At 43.6% G+C, this 18,628-nt stretch overlaps 1 protein-coding gene across 3 annotated transcripts in view; it reads right to left on the bottom strand.

Annotated features, from left to right (window-relative positions):
- Nucleotides 1-18,628, bottom strand: part of mei4 (meiosis-specific, MEI4 homolog (S. cerevisiae)) — an 83,624-nt gene that overhangs the window by 11,446 nt on the left and 53,550 nt on the right. The window contains exon 5 of one of the 3 annotated variants that reach the window (XR_014888488.1): nt 2,806-3,118. The exons of the other annotated variants lie outside the window; for them this stretch is intronic. The gene's annotated coding sequence lies outside the window, so the exon portion shown is untranslated. The remainder of the gene's footprint in view (nt 1-2,805; nt 3,119-18,628) is intronic. 3 annotated transcript variants of the gene reach the window in all.

The raw sequence follows: 18,628 nt of genomic DNA, 5'->3' as shown, positions 1-18,628 counted from the left end.
CTGATTTTTAAATCTTAAAGCAAAAATTAGACAATACAAACACAAATATGTTCACAGCTGCATCTTCAAGAGAAAAAATACACCAAGATTTGGCTTGGAAGAAGTATCACCCCCCCCCCACACACACACACACACACATCCGAAAGAAAAATGCTTTTAAACCTTCTTTAACCTCCTAAGACACGAACTCTTCCACAGCATGCATTTTTAATTTCTCTTTGATATTTGGGGATATTGGGGCCCGATGAATGTAAAAACAAAGAATTACCATTATTTTTTTTTTACCTTATTTTTGTTTTTAAGAAAAATAAGAGCCACATATGAGGATATTCGTTTAAAATTTTGATAGAACAGTAGCAGTAAGTGGATATCAGGCCCTTGTAGAGCAAAATGGAGTATTTTGGTCTAAATAACCCAAAATGTGATGTCCACATATGTGGACGCCAGGTCCTAGGAGGTTAAAAGCATTTTTAAGCATTTTAAGCCAAATTCAAGCAGGCATATGTGAAACCATGTGATGTATTCAGCTTCTTTGCTGTGGATCTAAACTTAGGTCAGATTCATCAGTTTCCTTGAATTTTCCTTAAGACATGTGGAAAACGTGACTGAAGCCCACCGGCAGCAAACTGAATAGATTACACAGAGTTAACGACGACTCGCACCTTTGGTCCTGGCGTTTACACCAAACATCAGGACAACAAAACTCAACTCTCTCTATATGATCAGACCCGAACCCAACCGAGACCGACAATAAAGCATCGAGGATCACACACACCAAAGTTCAGGCCCTTTTAAATGTGAACCGGCTGATTTCTGGACTTCAGTCCTTCAGAGGAGCTTCTTACCATTGCTTTCAAAAAATCTCACATCAAAGTGCTAATTGACGAAACTCCTTTAAAGCAGATAAATGGTGCTAATTAGATTTGAGCCTTCAGTGACTCATCGCTGCACGTCTGTTTGCAATTCTGATGTAGACTCCAGAGTTTACTCAGTTTTTTATATGCTCTTTTTTATAACTATGCAGGTGCAGACACACAGGAAACCACATGGAAAAGCAGAGGGAAGGTGGTTCACAGAAATTGGTCCAGAAAGCCAAACAGAGAAGTCTTTTTTTTTTTTTTTTTTTTTAAAGGAGGAGAAGTGGGAATCAGAGGCAGAGCGGCAGAGGGAGAGGCACATAATGAAGCTGTGCTCGGCCGCCAGCATGAAGGGCAGTAATTTACAGATCAAGGACGGGCTCATCTGTCACCCGAGTGCAGGGGAAAGCCCACAGTGAGAGTGAGAAGCTTCAGCTTCTCAGCCTACACTCACAACAACTCTGTCAGTCAGTCAGCCTGCACAGCAGCACCGTACACAGAGCTTCAACCCACCCGCCATCAGCAAGACCCACAACGACGGCTGGCCGAGCCCAGTAAAACCATCACATAAGAACTAATTTTCACAATTTCTTTTGGTGTAAACAAGTATATTCTGCTTCTAAAACGCACAAACGAAAGGCACCATTTACCTTACATGAGAAACTTTGAGTACTTTAATTAAGGTTAACCCACGTGTCTCGCGTCTGTCGTTTTCATCACTCATTATATTTATTTCATATGTTAGAAATCACAGAAGACATAAGAGCTTTAGATTTGGAACTAAACTGGGTATTTTACATCATTGTGACTCAGTTTGTCTCGATCTGAACGTGCTGTCGGCTTTTAATCACTTTTTTATTCCAGAACAGTAAAGCCTGGAAGAACACGAGCTTTCACTGAGAAACTAGAGTAACTGATGATAATCACTTCACACCCTCCAGTGGGATGAGTTCTCTCTCTGGGCTCCTGCTCCACTGGGAGTTACAGGTAGCTTGGCATGTCACGCATTAGCTCCAACGATTTTAATTGCTCGGAGTTGAGATCAGTTTAACTTCCTGTTGAGTTTAATGATAACCACATCGCTGTCAGTCTCTTCTTGTTACTGCATATAGTGTTGGTGGAGTGTTTATATCTATGTCAAATTTTAAAATCTACTATTGTATCTTAAAATCTGGTTTCTTTTTCCTTTTAAGGGAACTCTGATTTGAAATTTGGGATTGTAAGGTTATTCTAGATCACTAAAATAAAAAATAAAAGCTTGACACTGGAAAACAAAACTATGTGAAATGATTTTGTTGACTCTGAAAACTAAACTAAAACTACAACTAAGCCCTAGCTTCAGTATTCATTAACTTGGAGAGAACTGGTTATCACAGTTTGCAGATGAAGCTTAGATGGGCCTGTTTATTGAGCCTTTGGAGATTCTTTCAGAAGATTCTGTGTTTTTATGCTGATTTCCTTCTGGCATTAAACTAACACTAACACTAATAAAAACTTAAGCAAAACAATCAAAACTCACTCTGGAAACTAAATGAGACTAAACTGAATTAATAACAAAAAGTCAAAACAAACTAAAACTGCAATAATTAGAAAATACTCCAGACGTGTTTGGATGTGAAGAATTGCTTCCTTTCTTAAAGCATAATCAGTTTTACATTGTTGCGCTGCTCTTTCAGGCTGACTCACTGCATTTATTAGCTGGTTATACTGTAAAAATGACCAAAGTATTTAAACATGAAGTACTGTAAAGTTGGTAATGGGCATTTTGAGCAGTGACTATTCACTGAGAACTATTCGACAGAGTTCAGCAGTGGCAGACTTTTTGATCTCTGAATGTCTACATGTGTCAAAAAGCATCTGTTATGCTTTCAGAAATATTATTTCCACATAAATAAAACCACAATAATCTTAATTATTATTATCTTAATGTTTTGTTGACTCTGTTTACCTGGACCTAAGGTGAGGAACACAGACTATTCCTGTTGGTTCTGCACTGACGTGAACACGACCACTCTCTGCTTTCCGCACAAACAGAGGAGGAAACAAGTCCCCGAAACTGACGGCTTCCTTTTTCCTCTCTTTGTCCGTTCAGGAGCCTCTCCTACCCGTGTTTTATTTTCCTTCCCTGCTAACCATCTGGTTCAGGGTGGTCCACTGATTCAACTGACAGAAAGTCGATACAATCTCATCCTAGTCGGCGTTCTCTTGGCTCATATCTTGACATCTCGGCTGCCCGGGGAGGTGGAAGAACACAGGTTTCTCTGACACACACACACACACACACACACACACACACACACACACACACACACACACACACACACCTGTGAGTTTCTCATGATCAGAAACTTAGAAAGTTCCACTGGGTTGGGTGATTTGTCAAGTGGAGGTGGCAGATCTGACAGCGGCGTTCCCCCATAGACCAAACCACAGTATTTACAGTGTTTACCCAGTTGGAAAGACTTGATAGAGTAGAAATGCCAGAACTGACAAATAAGCTTTACTCTTTTTCCTCCTTCTGTTTGCCTCCCTGTCTCTGAAGCCTCTGAAGGTCAGAAATAATCCAGAATATTAATGTTCAGACACATGATGCATCAGCTCAGGTTAAAGGACTGTTGTAAAGTCTGTTTATTACACATTTAACTAAACTGCCTTTGCTGCAGTTACTTGTTCACAGCTCTCCTGTGCAGTGACTAGGGTTGCCACAAACGATTATTTTGATAGTCGACTAGTCACTGATTATTTTTGCGATTAGTCGACTAATCAGATCATCCATTGGATGTAAAACGTACAGCTTATTGCACCAGCATGCATCTGCTCTTATATAACTATCATTAGCTTATAGCTTTAAGTATTTAAGGTATTTGCTAACTAAAAATAAAGACAAGATGATAGTTTATTAAATTTTAATGAAATTTGCAGATTGTTTCGGTGAAGTTTAATAAACTCCTTGCTATCTAAAATATAACAGGACACCGGAGTATATTCTCCAGCATCTCACACTTCTGATAATCAGCTGTCTGCTTGATGTTTATTCAGCTGTGTAAAAACTATAACTTTAATCTCAGCCAAGCCGATTTACTCAGGAACAAATAAAATACTAAAAAAGCCAAACAATAACATTTGTAAGTTATCTAAGTGACTTATATATATTTAACCTGAGTAGCGAAAGACGGCGGTGGGTTTGAAAATGATTTGCGGGGAGTCCGGTGTTCTCACGGCGCTAGTGAGCCTTGCCCCCGGCTAGCTATCGAGCTAGTGGGTAACGGACGTCTCCGAAAACGTCGGAGCGCTTTTGAAAATATGCGGTGTCTTGATAAACTGAGCAGATATTTGAGGTTTACACAGCTACATTCTCGCCTGAAAATATGTTAAACGTTTATTTTGTGACCCAGAAAGAATAATAAAAGTAATATTAAAACTAACTAGCTGCCACCATTGTTGAAAACTGAGCTGGGCCGCGCTATGAATTCTGGGACAGAGCTACTTCTTCACGGTTTAACGGCAGCTGGCATCCTTGTACATGCATTGCTGCCATCTTCTGTTTCAGTCCGTGGGAAACAAATTTCCCACGTGTGGGACTAATAAAGGTTATCTTATCTTATCTTATTTTATCTTATCTTATTACACTCTTAAATCCTACTACTTATTCCTGCGTCTTTTGGGATCTTACAAAGCTTCAAACGACGCGTGCGTGCAATGGCACACGCATAACCCCCATTTCAACTCCCCACGCTAATACGTCGGCGCCACAATACGATTGGGCTGAAAAAGGTGAAACACCCTCACAAATGAGTAACTGTTTTGCCCCAGTGTCACGCAGAATGTTAACAGCAACTTTCTTCTCTCCTCCCACCAAAGAAGCAAAACCTTTTTTTTTTTTTGCCTGTCCCGTTTGGCTCTTTTGCCATCAGAATTGTTGTCTAAAGGCAAAGAAAGATGCCCAACGGATTTACTTTACCAAATTGACCATCCCAGCCTTGCCGTAATGGTCCATTTGATTCACCTTTTATTGTTTATTTTATTTTCACTTACTGAATACGGGACAGACTTGACTGGGGGAAAGAAGGGGAGAAAGAAAGAGGGAAAGAGAAACAGCTGAGAAGAGGGACGGGGGAGAAGGGCAAAAAACAAAAACCAACAGAATGAGCAGAAAAAAAAATGCATATATCAATCACCTGGATCACCTGCTGAGAAAGAAAAAAGAAAACAACCAGAAGAGAACAAGAGTAATAGAATAAACAACATCACAATGATATATGGGAATATGACAGTAAATACTAAATGTTAAACATTATTGTGCAGCACATAAGATCAACAGAACACAGTGTGCTTTGAGGTAGGAGCCAAAAAGGGTGTAGTTTGTGGGTGTGATCACCCGTGTGTACACCTGTGAACATGGACGCGCTTGGTTTTTTTTTTGTTTTTTAAAGGTTCCTTCATGTAATGATCTGCTAGAGGGTGTGGGGGGGCCACAGCCCCGTCCTCCAGGGCATGAAGCAGGTATGGAGGAGATCAAAACTCCAGACATCCAGAGGCCCCCAGAACACAAGAGACCAAGAAAGACCAACAGAGGGGTAGCCGCGCCACTGTCCCAGAAAGAGCTGAGGAGAGTCCCAGATGAGGGCTCACTCAGCAGCCGCGGAGCAGAAGCCAGGGGGAGTTGCAGTGACGCGCCCGTGAGCTCCGCCGGCAGCCAGCTGCGCCTGAGTGACCGAGCCCCAGGCCGAGAGGCCGGGGGCACCCCACCTCCGAAGTGGCCCGAGCGAGCCCCAGGCTCCAGGCCCCGATAAGCGGCCGCCAAGGAGTGAGCCGGTGTGTACCTGGACGCCCATCCCCGGACACAAAGAACCACCAACGCACCGATGTCTGAGGGAGTCCGCCACTGGCAGGGGAAGTGGTGGTGGGGGGAGATAGGCCTCCAAACCTTGGAGGGCCTAAGATGTCCCCAGAGAGGTGGCGCCTGACACCCAACCTGACATATAGACACAGAAATACAGGCACACACATATACAAACATCCATTCCCACCCTCATGCTCTCATATGCACTTACTCCACACTCAACCAACGTGGAGACAGACATAAAGAGACGCTGTACACACGATCACACTCCCCAAGCGTACTCTACAAACCGGGTCTAGGTACCCTTGCCCCTGGAGGGGGGAACTGCACCCAGACCCAGGTGGTGTTACCCTTTTCCCTGCGGTGGGGGGAGGCAGACCGCCCCGACTCCGCAGCAGCAGGGAGGCCCCACACTCTAGACCGCAGTCGGACGGCCAACTCCTCCTCCTAGCCCCCCCGCTCCAGCAGGTCGCAGAGAATGGGGGTGAGAGAAGACTCCGAACCTCCCTCCACCCGCTCATTGTAGTGTTGATGCATGTGTGTTCTAAGGTGCATTTAAAACCCAGGAGGGCATGGAGCTACCTGCCAGAGAGCAGCAGGTAAGCGCATGGTCCCTCCTGCTAGCCCTCAATGTCTACGTGTATTTAACCTTGAGAGGTGGGCAACGACGCCAGGGGTGGGGTGTACACCCTGATGGTACTTTGGATTCCGTGTATCGTGCCCACCCCCAAGATCCTATATGTATGTGTAATGAGAGTGTGAGTAATGTGAATGTCTAAGTTGTGGGATAAAATTGAGGCAGAGGCAGCCAGAAGGGGACGGGGGGGGGGGGGGGTAGCCTCCTCTGCACCCTGGTGACATACCCCTACTCCAAGGTCCTGCATGTGTGGGTGGTTGTGGCGGAGCGGGAAGAGGGAGGCAGCTGGAGATGGGGAGGGAAGGAAGGGAGGGGCAAGTGAACCCTCCCTGGGGCCAGCTCCCCCGCTGACCCCAGTAGGCACCCCCATACTCCGCGACCCGCCAGGGAAAGGGGGCCCAGGCCCATCCAGACCGGGGCCCAGTGCAGCAGCGCCCCCCGGCCCCACAGAGCCCGGGACAGTCCACCCAACCCCACCACAGAGAAAACTGCACCCACCCCACCATCCACTCATCTTCCAGACTACATAAGACAATAAACACCCAGGCTGAGATCTTCCTCCACCTCTCCTGTATCTCCCCCTCCTGCAGAGAAGCAAAACCTTTTTACACGAACGGTTTGAACTCGTCATCTATCCTGTCCTTCTCAGTTTTAAGTACGGCCACCCCTTCTAGAGCATACGGTTTGGTTTGCAGAAAGCTGATTGGGGAAGGAGATTTAGCCTTCCTGGACTGCTCCTTTCCTCTTAAGAACGGGACAGGCAGCAATGAGGTGTCCTTGCTCATGGCAATAGTAGCACTCTCTATTTTCAGTGGTTGCGGATGTGATACTGCGGGTGTTCTTTGGAGACCAGATTTTTGGACTGACTGAGTTTGGTGTGCTGTAAACAGGAGATGAAAACACACTTTTGTGTGTCAATGCAAACTCATCGGCCTGTACAGCAGCAGCGGCAAGAGTTGTAACTTTCTGTTCATTTAAGTAGGTTACTACTTTCTCTGGGAGTTGACTTTTGAACTCCTCCAACACCACAAGCTCACGCAAATCATCCAAGGTTTTTACCATGGTAGCGTTACACCATTTATCAAACAGAGTTTTCTTTTCCCTGGCAAACTCTACATAAGTCTGGGTAGCAGTTTTTCTAAGACCTCTAAAGTTTTGCCTGTAAGCTTCTGGGTCAAGCTCGTATGCACGTAGGACAGCAGCCTTTACCATTTCATAATCCAAACTGTCCTCCAATGAAAGAGCTGTGCACACCTCCTTAGCTTTCCCCACCAATTTGCACTGGAGTAGAAGAGACCATACAGTCTTTGGCCAGTGTAGTGCACCTGCAATGTGCTCAAACACTATGAAATACGAATCTATCTCAGTCTCTCTAAAAGCTGGGACTAATTTGATGTGCCTACTTACATCAAAGCCGTCCTCTGACTGCGGGGATGGTGACTGCGGGGCTGACCGAGGTGTAGGAGGACTGGCAGATACAGCGGCTCCCACCTCCAACTGCTGCTTCTGTAACTCAACCTCCTTTATGCGCAGTGTTAACCGCAGAAGGGCCAGTTTGAGGAGGGAGATCTGTCAGTGGGGCAGGAATGCCAGCAACAGCTCCCGCCTCAACTCCCTCTGCAGGAGCTGGCTCACCAAACAACCCCCTTTCATGCAGTTTAACACACAGGAGCTCTTTCAGCTCTTTCTTCTTCACATTCAATGGCACAGGTACATCAAAAAAGTTTGCAATGAGCACCAAATCACCCTTTTTACACCTTTCCAACTTCCCCTTAGTTGGACTCATGGTGAACTCCTCTAATTTAAACTCCATACTAACACACCCACTACAAACACCCTGCCCCCCACACAAGAAAAAACTGCCAACCAGAAAAACAGAGTCAACAAATGACACCGGCAACGACGACTACAACAAATAAAGAACGAACGAGCCCACGTCCCAAGCCAACCCAAACAAGACGAAAAAAAAGGAAAGGACGAGCCCCCAATTACGTTACACCCCAGCCCAGGGAAAACCGGCGTGCAACATAAGGAAAATAAAAATAAGGAGAAATGCCCCCACACTCCCTGCTCTCAAGGAAGAAACCAACAAAAAACAGCTACCACGGATTTCACAACAGCCAGTCAGTTTATTAAGTTCCAAAAGGTAGCAGGCGTCAGGGTGAGCATGGCCAAAACACCAAACAAAAAACTCTAGAAATGAAATGCAGCTGGCTTACCTTCACAGAAAACCCCAAAAGAAAATTACAGGTGTCTTACCTGCCTCCCTAACCAAAAACAGGAGAAAAGGTTCCCAAAGAAAAATGGCTTCTCACCCCTACAGCCACCGAGTAAAAACAAGTATCGACAACTATTTACATCTATATACAACAAACTATTTACAACACGGCAAAAGCTCCCAGAATACAAATTCACACGCAGCCACATGCACAGTTCATTGGGAACAGGAAGTAGGCAAGGGCGTGTCAGTTGAAAAGGGTCCTCATTTATAGCCAGCCTCTCCCAGTCCTCCACCAATGGTCAGCCTCCACCTGTAACTCACATAGCAGCAATAACACAGGACACAAACTATGGCACCCTCTGGGGTCCGTTCTTCGTACCTCGCTTACTACATCCAAGATCAAATGACACATCCAAGATCAAATCATCGCGCCAACTTTGAGCTCGCTATTCCGGTTCTCCGAACACACCTGTTGTTGACGATTAGTATAGCTGGATGAAGTAATGTGAGATCACTGGGTGGCTTAACAGGGGCTACGCATCGATAGTAGAAACATTGATCGGCAACCCTTTGATTGGTCGGCGAAAATGTCGAAGGAGCGCGCTCAGTATTTTTCGGCAGCAGAGCAAGAACTCTTGATTGAGGGATTTCAGGAGTTTCAGAGTTTAATTAAAACGCAAGGGAACACTGCAAAGGCTGCAAAAGCAAGGAGAGAGGGCTGGCAGAAAGTTGCTGACAAATTAAACTCGTAAGTAATTTAATAATAATAATAATAATGGATTGGATTTATATAGCGCTTTTCAAGGCACCCAAAGCGCTTTACAATGCCACTATTCATTCACTCTCACATTCACACACTGGTGGAGGCAAGCTACGGTTGTAGCCACAGCTGCCCTGGGGCAGACTGACAGAAGCCAGGCTGCCATATCGCGCCATCGGCCCCTCTGGCCAACACCAGTAGGCGGTAGGGTAAATCTATTATATTATATTACATTATATCATATTATATTATATTACATTAAATCCTCTTTCACATTAGAGCCACAACAGGACCCACTAGAACATGGGAACAAGTAAAGGTGAAATATAAGAATATTCTACAGAATGGTAAGATTTATCACTTATATTGCTTTTAGTCTCTTGAAAAAGAGACCCTGAAATAATCTGTTTGTTTGTTTATAACAGCAACCAAGAAAAGGGCAGAGCAAAAAAAGACAGGTGGTGGTCCTGCACCCCCTCGTCAACAAGTTGGTTAAGTAAATAATACCCTCACGGGAAAATCGATATCTCTCAATGAGCACACTGTCGCGCTGAGCTAAAGGATCCTGTCTATCCCGCAATATACGCTGAATTCTGAGGACTCTCCTTATCAATCTTGCACCTTCCGCAATGGGTGGCTCGCGTATACGGACAGGACATGGCAGCGACAGACTTCCCAAATCCCCCTTCGTTTTTATAGCCGTGGTCTCTCATCTTGATTACACGAAGTAATTTACTATTACTACTCTAAAATATGAATTACATCTGAAATAATCAAATACATGGAATAGAATGATTAATAGTACATTTCCCTTTTTTTAGGAAATGGCCTGTATGTATCTGTATGAAATCAATAACAGAATCAAATACTGCATTAGCTTTAGTTACACTGATAATATTTATTTATGGAAAAACAGTGGAAAAATATCGCTGTTGCTTTCATATAGATGAAGCGGACATACCTGAGTGGCCGCGATCTAATCCTGTTTAGATAAGATAAGATAAGATAAGATAAGATAAGATAGAACTTTATTAATCCCTCGGGTGGGTTCTTCTGGGAAATGCATAAAGTAAGCCTGCTCCCAAGCAGGTTTACACTTACGGATCTGTTGCTATGACAGCAAGTCCCGGATGAGCTTCGGAGAACCGAACGATCCAAGATCATGCGAAATCGTCAACAATCAAATCCAGCTAACTTACTTAGCGAGGTACGAAGAACGGACCCCTGGTGTGGAAGACAAAAAACACAGTACAAAAAAAATATCCATGACACTGAATCATAACAACTTATTCCTGCGTCTTTTGTGATCTTACAAAGCTTCAAACGACGCATCGACTATTAAATCAGTCGTCGCCGACTTTGATAGTCAACATAATTGTGACTAGTCGACTAATCGTGGCAGCCCTAGCAGTGACACATTTTATTGGAGCTCACTTTCAGTTTAACATACAAATGAAGTGGTTCATAAACCACTGGTTTTAATGTTAACAGCCCAAACTTAACAAACATAGGCCAACAAGGTCAAGAAAGTTCTGTAACAGCACCACTGCCAAAGCTTCAGCACTTCAGTCTTTCCATCAGCAGGTAAACTTTACTTCACAGCCGGCTGGTCAGGTTAAATTTGTTTTTGACGAGATCAGGGGAGAGCGGGTGACATCACGCAGAACCTGCAGCAGGTACCGAGCCGCTTCGTGTGCCACGACACCACCAACACCAAAACTGAAGAACAGGACCAACACAATCGCTGGCTGCAGGTTAAAATGCTGGTGTTCGCAGAACAGGAGCACCATTAGAGAAACAGCTGAATGACACAGAGAACCACCATAACAACACCAGACCAGGGAAATTTCAGTCACTACTAACTCTCTACGAACCGGGCATGGAGCGCTAAATATTTACCTAGCAAGCTCAATTGGCAAACTACACCTTTAAACTGTACAGGTACAACACACTACATGGATACTGATACACTGATAAAACAGTTTTATTACCACCTTCTTGGGTGGTCTGCACCACACAGGAGGCCTTTTTGGAAAAAAAATTATTAAAATGCTCCAAATGTCAGCAGCAGCAAACACACAGTCAAAAGCTCCAGTTTAATGACTTGTTCATTAAACTGGAACTTGGCCACTATACCCCTACCTTTAAACCTTCACTGTAACCAAATGGATGAGTTATTAATAAATGAATCCCCCACACAGCTGTTATGTAGCAATAAATGCCAAACAGTTTTAGTATCAGGCTGTAAACATGTTTACAGCTGTTGTGAAGATTTAGCATGAGTTTATAAAAGCATCAGAGGAAATGCAGTTTTTGGTGTGCTCAGGACAAAAAACTGAAATGGTGAATGCTTTCTATGAGAAATAATCATCTTAGAAATTCTAAAATTAAGATTCAAGCAGTAATCTTTCCCCGTTTGTAAATGGATGGGCAGAATGTTAAAAGCCTGTTTTGTATGACCTTGTGTTTGTGACTTGGAGCTTGTGAGTAGTAAAGTAACCCCTCAGACTTGGAGCTTGTGAGTAGTAAAGTGACCCCTCAGAGGCTTCCACGTTTACTTTTCTAAAGTGACTTTGATCAGCTGCTCTGAACATTCCTCTAATGAGGCCGGTGTGCTGTGAGGACAGAGGACAGCTTTGATCTGCAGCTAACTGTCCGTCAGTTTATTCGCCTCATCCTGTTTAATCTGACCATTCTTCAGATGTCACACATGCACCGGTGGACGGACAGAGCCCACCTCACCGCACAGAGAGAATGTCCATCATCAGGCTGTTTAGGCGGAAAACCAGCCACCAGTGGTCTCTAACTCTAAACAGATCTCTAAACCTATGCTGAAAGCAGATGAAATATCTGCAGTTTTAGGAGGCCTCTCAACCTCATTTATCTCCGTTATCGGATTAATGATTCAATCTGGTTCTGATTTAGGCCAGAGTTAAAAGGAGTAGAGTGAAAATAGCTGGGCTTAACTGCAAATATGCATAGTTCTGCACTGGTAGCACACTATGGACTACCAAGAAAACCCCTTAGATAGAAAAGGGGGGCTCTGCAGTAAGAGTTTGCTCTCCCTGAATATGAACTTGTGTGTTATTTATTGCCTCTTCAATAAAAAAAATTGTCCTGATTGCTCTTTTCGTTCCAACAGATCTGCTAAGGTTCCTTTATGAAACTTTAACACCACTTTCCAAGAATAAAAAAACGACTCTTGAGCGATCGTGGCTCAAGAGTTGGGAGTTCGCCTTGTAATCGGAAGGTTGCTGGTTCGAGCCCCGGCTTGGACAGTCTCGGTCGTTGTGTCCTTGGGCAAGACACTTCACCCGTTGCCTACTGGTGGTGGTCAGAGGGCCCGGTGGCGCCAGTGTCCGGCAGCCTCGCCTCTGTCAGTGCGCCCCAGGGTGGCTGTGGCTACAATGTAGCTTGCTATCGCCAGTGTGTGAATGTGTGTGTGAATGGGTGGATGACTGGATATGTAAAGCGTTTTGGGGTCCTTAGGGACTAGTAAGGCGCTATATAAATACAGGCCATTTACCATTTACCATTTTACTACCGCTACACCACTGCTAGCACCCTTAACACAACCTTGGTTAGTTTTGTTTCTCTTTTGCCTACATTATGTGCTTCTGAGGTCGCTAAAGTTAGACACATCAGTGGATTTTGGAAATAAACTGGCAGACAGTCTCTCTCTATGTGAGCTCAGTCATAACTTGGATTATAGTCCAGAAAGTTTTGGCGAAAACTGGCTTTTGTCTGCCAAATTTCCGCTCTTTAAATGTACTTGGCAGCACCGGAGATCAGTCTAAATATTGGCTCAATTAATTTTATATTTTCTCCAGCAGTGACAGCCAAAGTTGAGCTGCTATGCAGACACACCACAGTGTCAGGATGTTGCTTCTCAGCAGATTTGTAGGCCAGTCAGACAGTAGCTCAACTGAAAATGCCAAAGACGTTACAACTGTGAGGAGCTGGTAGCTTTACATGAAAATGCTGCAGCTTGCATTTACGTGGGGAACAATTAACTGACAGTAAGACACTAAATAATGCTTTTGAGCACTAAAAAAAAGAGTCAACGAAGGGAAAGAGGAATATCTTCTCTGTCTTTTCTGCTTATATTAACTCATCATGTTACATGAAGGCCATAAAGGCGATGAAACCATATATTTCCCATCCTGTCTTTGCCAATTCATTAGAGTCACTGCAGCTCCTCGATGTGGTTATCCATCCCGAGTCGCCTGACGCATGTGATACTAAAGACTAAGCAGAAAAGTGGATCCAATTGATTATTTAAGTGACAGCTGAGACAGGCGGGCACTGTAGGAGGAAGACGACAAATAGAGATAAAGACAACAGACAGCCCGAGAGCCCAAGAATGCTAATTAATTAAGCCGTCACCACAGATGCCACCAGAGCTTCAAGACAAAGGATGCAAAGGAAAAAGAAAACTCCCCAGAAAAGGAAGAAAAGTATAAAAATGACATTAATTCTTCTGTGTGGCTTCCATCTGTGACTTTAAAGAAAATAACAGACCTGCTGCTTACCACACTAGTGTAACACACATCATAATCATCATCATCCTCCAGTGTGTGAATGTGTGTGTGAATGGGTGGATGACAGGTTGTGTAAAGCGCTTTGGGGTCCTTAGGGACTAGAAAAGCGCTATACAAATACAGGCCATTTACCATTTACCATCATCATTTTCCAGATCCCGCTGGTCTTCATTCTGCAATCCAACATCTTCTTCAGTCAGTTTCACACCTCTTGGTGCCTGGCTCCCTATTTCCTCTTAACAAAATGACATGCCAGCAGGAATGAGACAGCAATTTCATATGATGCTCGAGATCTTCAGTGGGCTTTTGCAGAGCTGCATGCTAGTGATGTAGCTCCTCCAGGAAACAGGATGGTACGAAGGATGCAACTGGCAGTGCTTCTGAGATGCATGGAGAAGATCAAACCTCTGACTAGGCTGAAGTTCGAGTAACATCTGGAAGAACAACTTTACTTCTGGACCAGCACATTTCAGCCTGTAGCCTTCATCAGGATCATCGAGACATCTTCCAGACATACTTTAAATAGCACTGATGTTTTAGTAGAAAATATTTCTAGTGGACAAAACAACCAACTGTAAATATCCAACATACACATCTACCAATGGAGCACCAGCAGGGATGGGCTGGCCATGTGGTCATTCAGTATAAGGCCAACTGAGGAGTGACCAATGTAAAACCTGAGTTTTAATCACAAGAGTGCAACTTTAAGATGGTCTTCATCAATAAATGTTGGTGAGAAGACTAAAAGTTCATGCCGGGGATCCTCGATGGCCTCGCTGGACAAACTCCATCATACAGCAGGAAGAAGGCACCATAAATGGAAAAAACTTCAGTCGAAGAACATCTGAGCACCGGGTTAAGTCATTAATATGTAGCTGCATGGTTTGGGCAACTCGATATAAGTATTCTGATCCTGAACTAAATGTCACCACTAAAATCTGAGTGATTCTTTTCTTGGTGTTTGGGATATTGTGTGGCCATTAGGCCAAATCTTAAAGGTGTGCTGCACGTAAACCGTGAAAATAAAAAGCTGGAGAGGCAGAGAAGACAATAAGAAGCAAAGCACTGCAGCACATGACATGACGAGAACCTGATCGGACAGATTCAGCCAAACTCATGCATGCTGCTAGATTAATGATGTTGCATCTTCAAGTGTATTACCGTAACAGCTATGGATGACTGTGGGTAATCCTTTAAGTCATTAAGTTTATTGAAAGGAGATGCTAAAAAACTGCAGCTCCTCTAACGTCCACTGGAGGTGGGCTCCAACAGAGTACATGCCTCAAATCATGAAGTTGGTAAATTCATGTGTTCTTTCATTCACAAAACCATAGATTTGGGTGAAGCTTATTGTCTGTGTCAGACAGGAAACTTAATTAAAACTAAAAGTTAATTTCTTATTTTTGGTACCAGAAATAAAACGTTTAATTTGGACCTGCTGATCTGCCTTTTTCAGCCTTGTCAGCACCTGACGGTTCACTGATTATTACCTGACAATGCCTCCCGTGTTCTCAACCGCTTTTCAACGTACTGCTGACTCAACTCAACATGGCCGCATTCACCAACTTTAGCACCGCCTCTAGGATTGATGTCATCATTTGTTTTTCCGTTAAGGTGTTTTATTGGTTTTCTGTCCCCGCGAGGAACAGAGCGGAGCTGGTGAGTGAGGATAAATAAGAAAGCCAAGAAGTCCTGACAAAGCTTGCTGCAGGAACTCCAGCTGAGACTCGGGCTTTTTATAATTCAGTTTTTAATGTTCATCCACGTTTTCAGAGTATAACTGACAGAACTGCATGCTGCACACTTTGCTTGTGAGCATACGATTCATATTTTTCCCTTTTGTGTGGAGATGAGATTCAACATCACACACAGAAAGGTCCTTTTTGCTCAATTGTTTCTTATCAAACTGATTCTCTCATCACCATCTCAGTGTGATGTCCTTAAACCTCAGTGTGAATCTTCTGTATGAAGAGACATTTGTGGGAAAACTTACCCAATTCCTCAATACAGCAGCCCATCATTTTGTCTTCAAATGATGGGTTTTAACAGCTGATTTACCAACGATCACTTTTATCAGGACTTAACCGAGTCAAGGATTTCAGTTCTCACCGTCACACCTACAGAGGCTGAACGCTTTTTGGAGATTTCATCAGTTCACCTCTCATCTCTCCTTGAGACTTTCTCCTTCAGAACACCTCTGCCACTCAAACTGAAAGCACAATCCCATTAAAGCCACATTTTTCTGAGTCAGAGATCACCAACAAGCATCAGGCGGCTCTGGAGAAAAAAAGTCCTGATATTTGAAGATTAGATGCAACACACAGCTGAGGCCCAACAGTGCCGGTGTCACCGCCTAGGCTTTGGACCCACAGTTTGGGGTTTCTGTGAACAGTTGTGATTTTGTTTTAGTTTTGAGGATCATTTGTGTTTGAGTTTTGCTCCTTTTGCATCACAGGCTGTCCATTTATGTTTTACCTTTATCTTGTGGAGGTCTCTGTGATGCTTGGGTAAATAGTATTGAGTTTATTCCTTTTTTGTTCCTTTCTCTTCTGGTCTTAGTTTTTTTGTCCTTCAGGGTGTCCTGTGTGGAGTGTAGAATTATGATATTATTTTATGCCATGTTATACCCCTAATTAAAGATTGTGAATTATTATGTAGTTTTAGTTTGCATTATTCTCCTGAATTAGAAGAAGCTGATAACTATTGCATTAGTTAAACTGATTTGCATTACATTAAATTGCTGACTTGTTGTGAATGAATGATATTGTTTTATGATGCATTATATTGCTGAGTTATAAGAAATACTGTTCGCAGAAGGTTATTGTCTAATTTGTCTGAGTAGAAGAGAACAGAGTGTGCTGGAGTTTTCTGCCCCATTTCAGCAGGAGCAGATAAACAGGGAGCCAAGGTCGTAGCTTAGGCGCTGTGTGAGAGAGAGCATGTGAATGTTTAGGCTTTTTATGATAAGGTGGAGGCACCAGAGGTTATAAAAGTTTGAGCAATGCTCCACCATTTTGAGATTTTGAGGCTGTCTGCATCAGTGTCCATCTCCCACGTGTGTGATCATTAAATCATCGTTTGACTCAACCCGGCCGGACCAGTGTTGTTATTGTGGTTTTTTCTCTTGTCTCCATCCCCAATATTTTGAACCTTAACAGCTTGGGGGCTCGTCCTGTGGTATTGGGGTGGAATTTAAAAGTTTGGACGGTCCGAGGTTGTCGAACGGACAGGCACGAGCCAGTGGTCTGATGTGAGTGGACAAAAGCCGGCTTATCTAAAGGTAAGGCACTACCTGTTGAATTATTTCCAAAGTGTGCCAAATTGGATATGACTAAATTAAAGTCTACTCACTGAAATTACTGGTAGAGTGTCTGTTTTGATTTTGATGAGAATCACCGTGTGGTATGCAGTTAAAGTTGCTTAAGAGTATTTAATGAAGTTGAAGAAATATGAAACTGTTCCCAGAAGTAACAGAGAATGTTGGGTTTGAGTCCCTGGATATTGAGCTGAAGGCTCAGGTAGTTTGGTAGGGAAATTAGGACAGAAACTGTTCCCAGAAGTAACAGAGACTGTTTAATTGGTCGTAAAAAAGTTATCTTTCTTCGGTGAGACCCGTTATGGTAAAATTTCTCAAAATCGGTTAGGTGAAAATTATTATAGGACGGCAGCCCAGAAGTCTGCTAAGAAGCACATAGCCCGGGGGTTACGCTCCCTCCTGGCCGTGGACGCGCGGTCTTGACCTGTCGGCGAACAGGGGTAGTTCAGTTTGGCTTTAACTGTGGGGTACAGGGCATCCCGAAATAAGCTAGGAGTTAGAATCTCCTCACCGTTTAAATGGTGTGATGTGCTTGTTTGGACAAAGTTAAATTGAGTTAGGGATTTAGAAGTTAGGTCAGAAACTGTTCCCAGAAGTAACAGATACTGTTTGATTGACTACAAAAAAGTGAAGCTTTCTTCGGTTGGACCCGTTAACTTAAATTTGTCGAAATTTGTTAGGTGCTGAATCTGTCAGGCCTGTCAGTGATTGTAAATATAAGACGTCTTTGTAATATAAAATAAAAGAGTTTTGTCTGAGCTTTGTGTGACCCTGTGTGTGACGTGCAGCTGCAGCACTGCGAGCTATTTTTAGACGGTGTGTGAACATGCAAATGAGCTGTGACGCGCACAGAGGACTTTGCTTCCTGTTTAGCGTGTTTTTGAGTTTTATAATTTTGATTTGCAAACAATGATACATGCCTGTAAGTAAAACGCTGATTTTGCTGATTATGATACTACAAATAAGGTTTTGAATGACTAGGGTGTGAATGAGGTTGGGTTTTAAAGCTGAAACTCAGAGAGGAGTGTGTTGGGAGACTGGCATGTAGTCTGCAGTGCAAAGGTGGGCGTCTTGCCTGCTAGTCTATTTAACAGTGATGAAAATGATATTAAATAAATCTCTCAGTGTGTTGATACAGGTGGCTATGGGGCTGGACCAACTGCCCCCACAAGCACGGCGGCCGAAGCAAAATTATAGTAATGGACACAAAATCAGCAAGAATCAGCAGCTGTGGAAAAGACAGCAGCTAGCAGAGAATTAAAGGAGAAATTAAGAGAAGTTTTAACACATAAAATTGCGGCCAACAGACTTGTGGAGGTTGGGAAGGCGCCTGGAGCATCACAACAAAAGGTGAAATAAAACACACAAGCAGAGAAATGTGAGAGAGAGGCACGTGCTAGAGAAATGCCTCGTTTGAGAAAAAACGTTAAATTAGCCCATGTACAAACGCACA

The sequence above is a fragment of the Mchenga conophoros genome, linkage group LG15 (assembly GCF_057382185.1).
Source record: "Mchenga conophoros isolate Kocher_MC1m ecotype Shallow Benthic linkage group LG15, M_conophoros_male_GT1.1, whole genome shotgun sequence".
In the NCBI taxonomy this organism is placed as follows: domain Eukaryota; kingdom Metazoa; phylum Chordata; class Actinopteri; order Cichliformes; family Cichlidae; genus Mchenga; species Mchenga conophoros.
The sequence above is the reverse complement of the archived record's forward strand: the minus strand, read 5'-3'. Positions and strand labels throughout refer to the sequence as shown.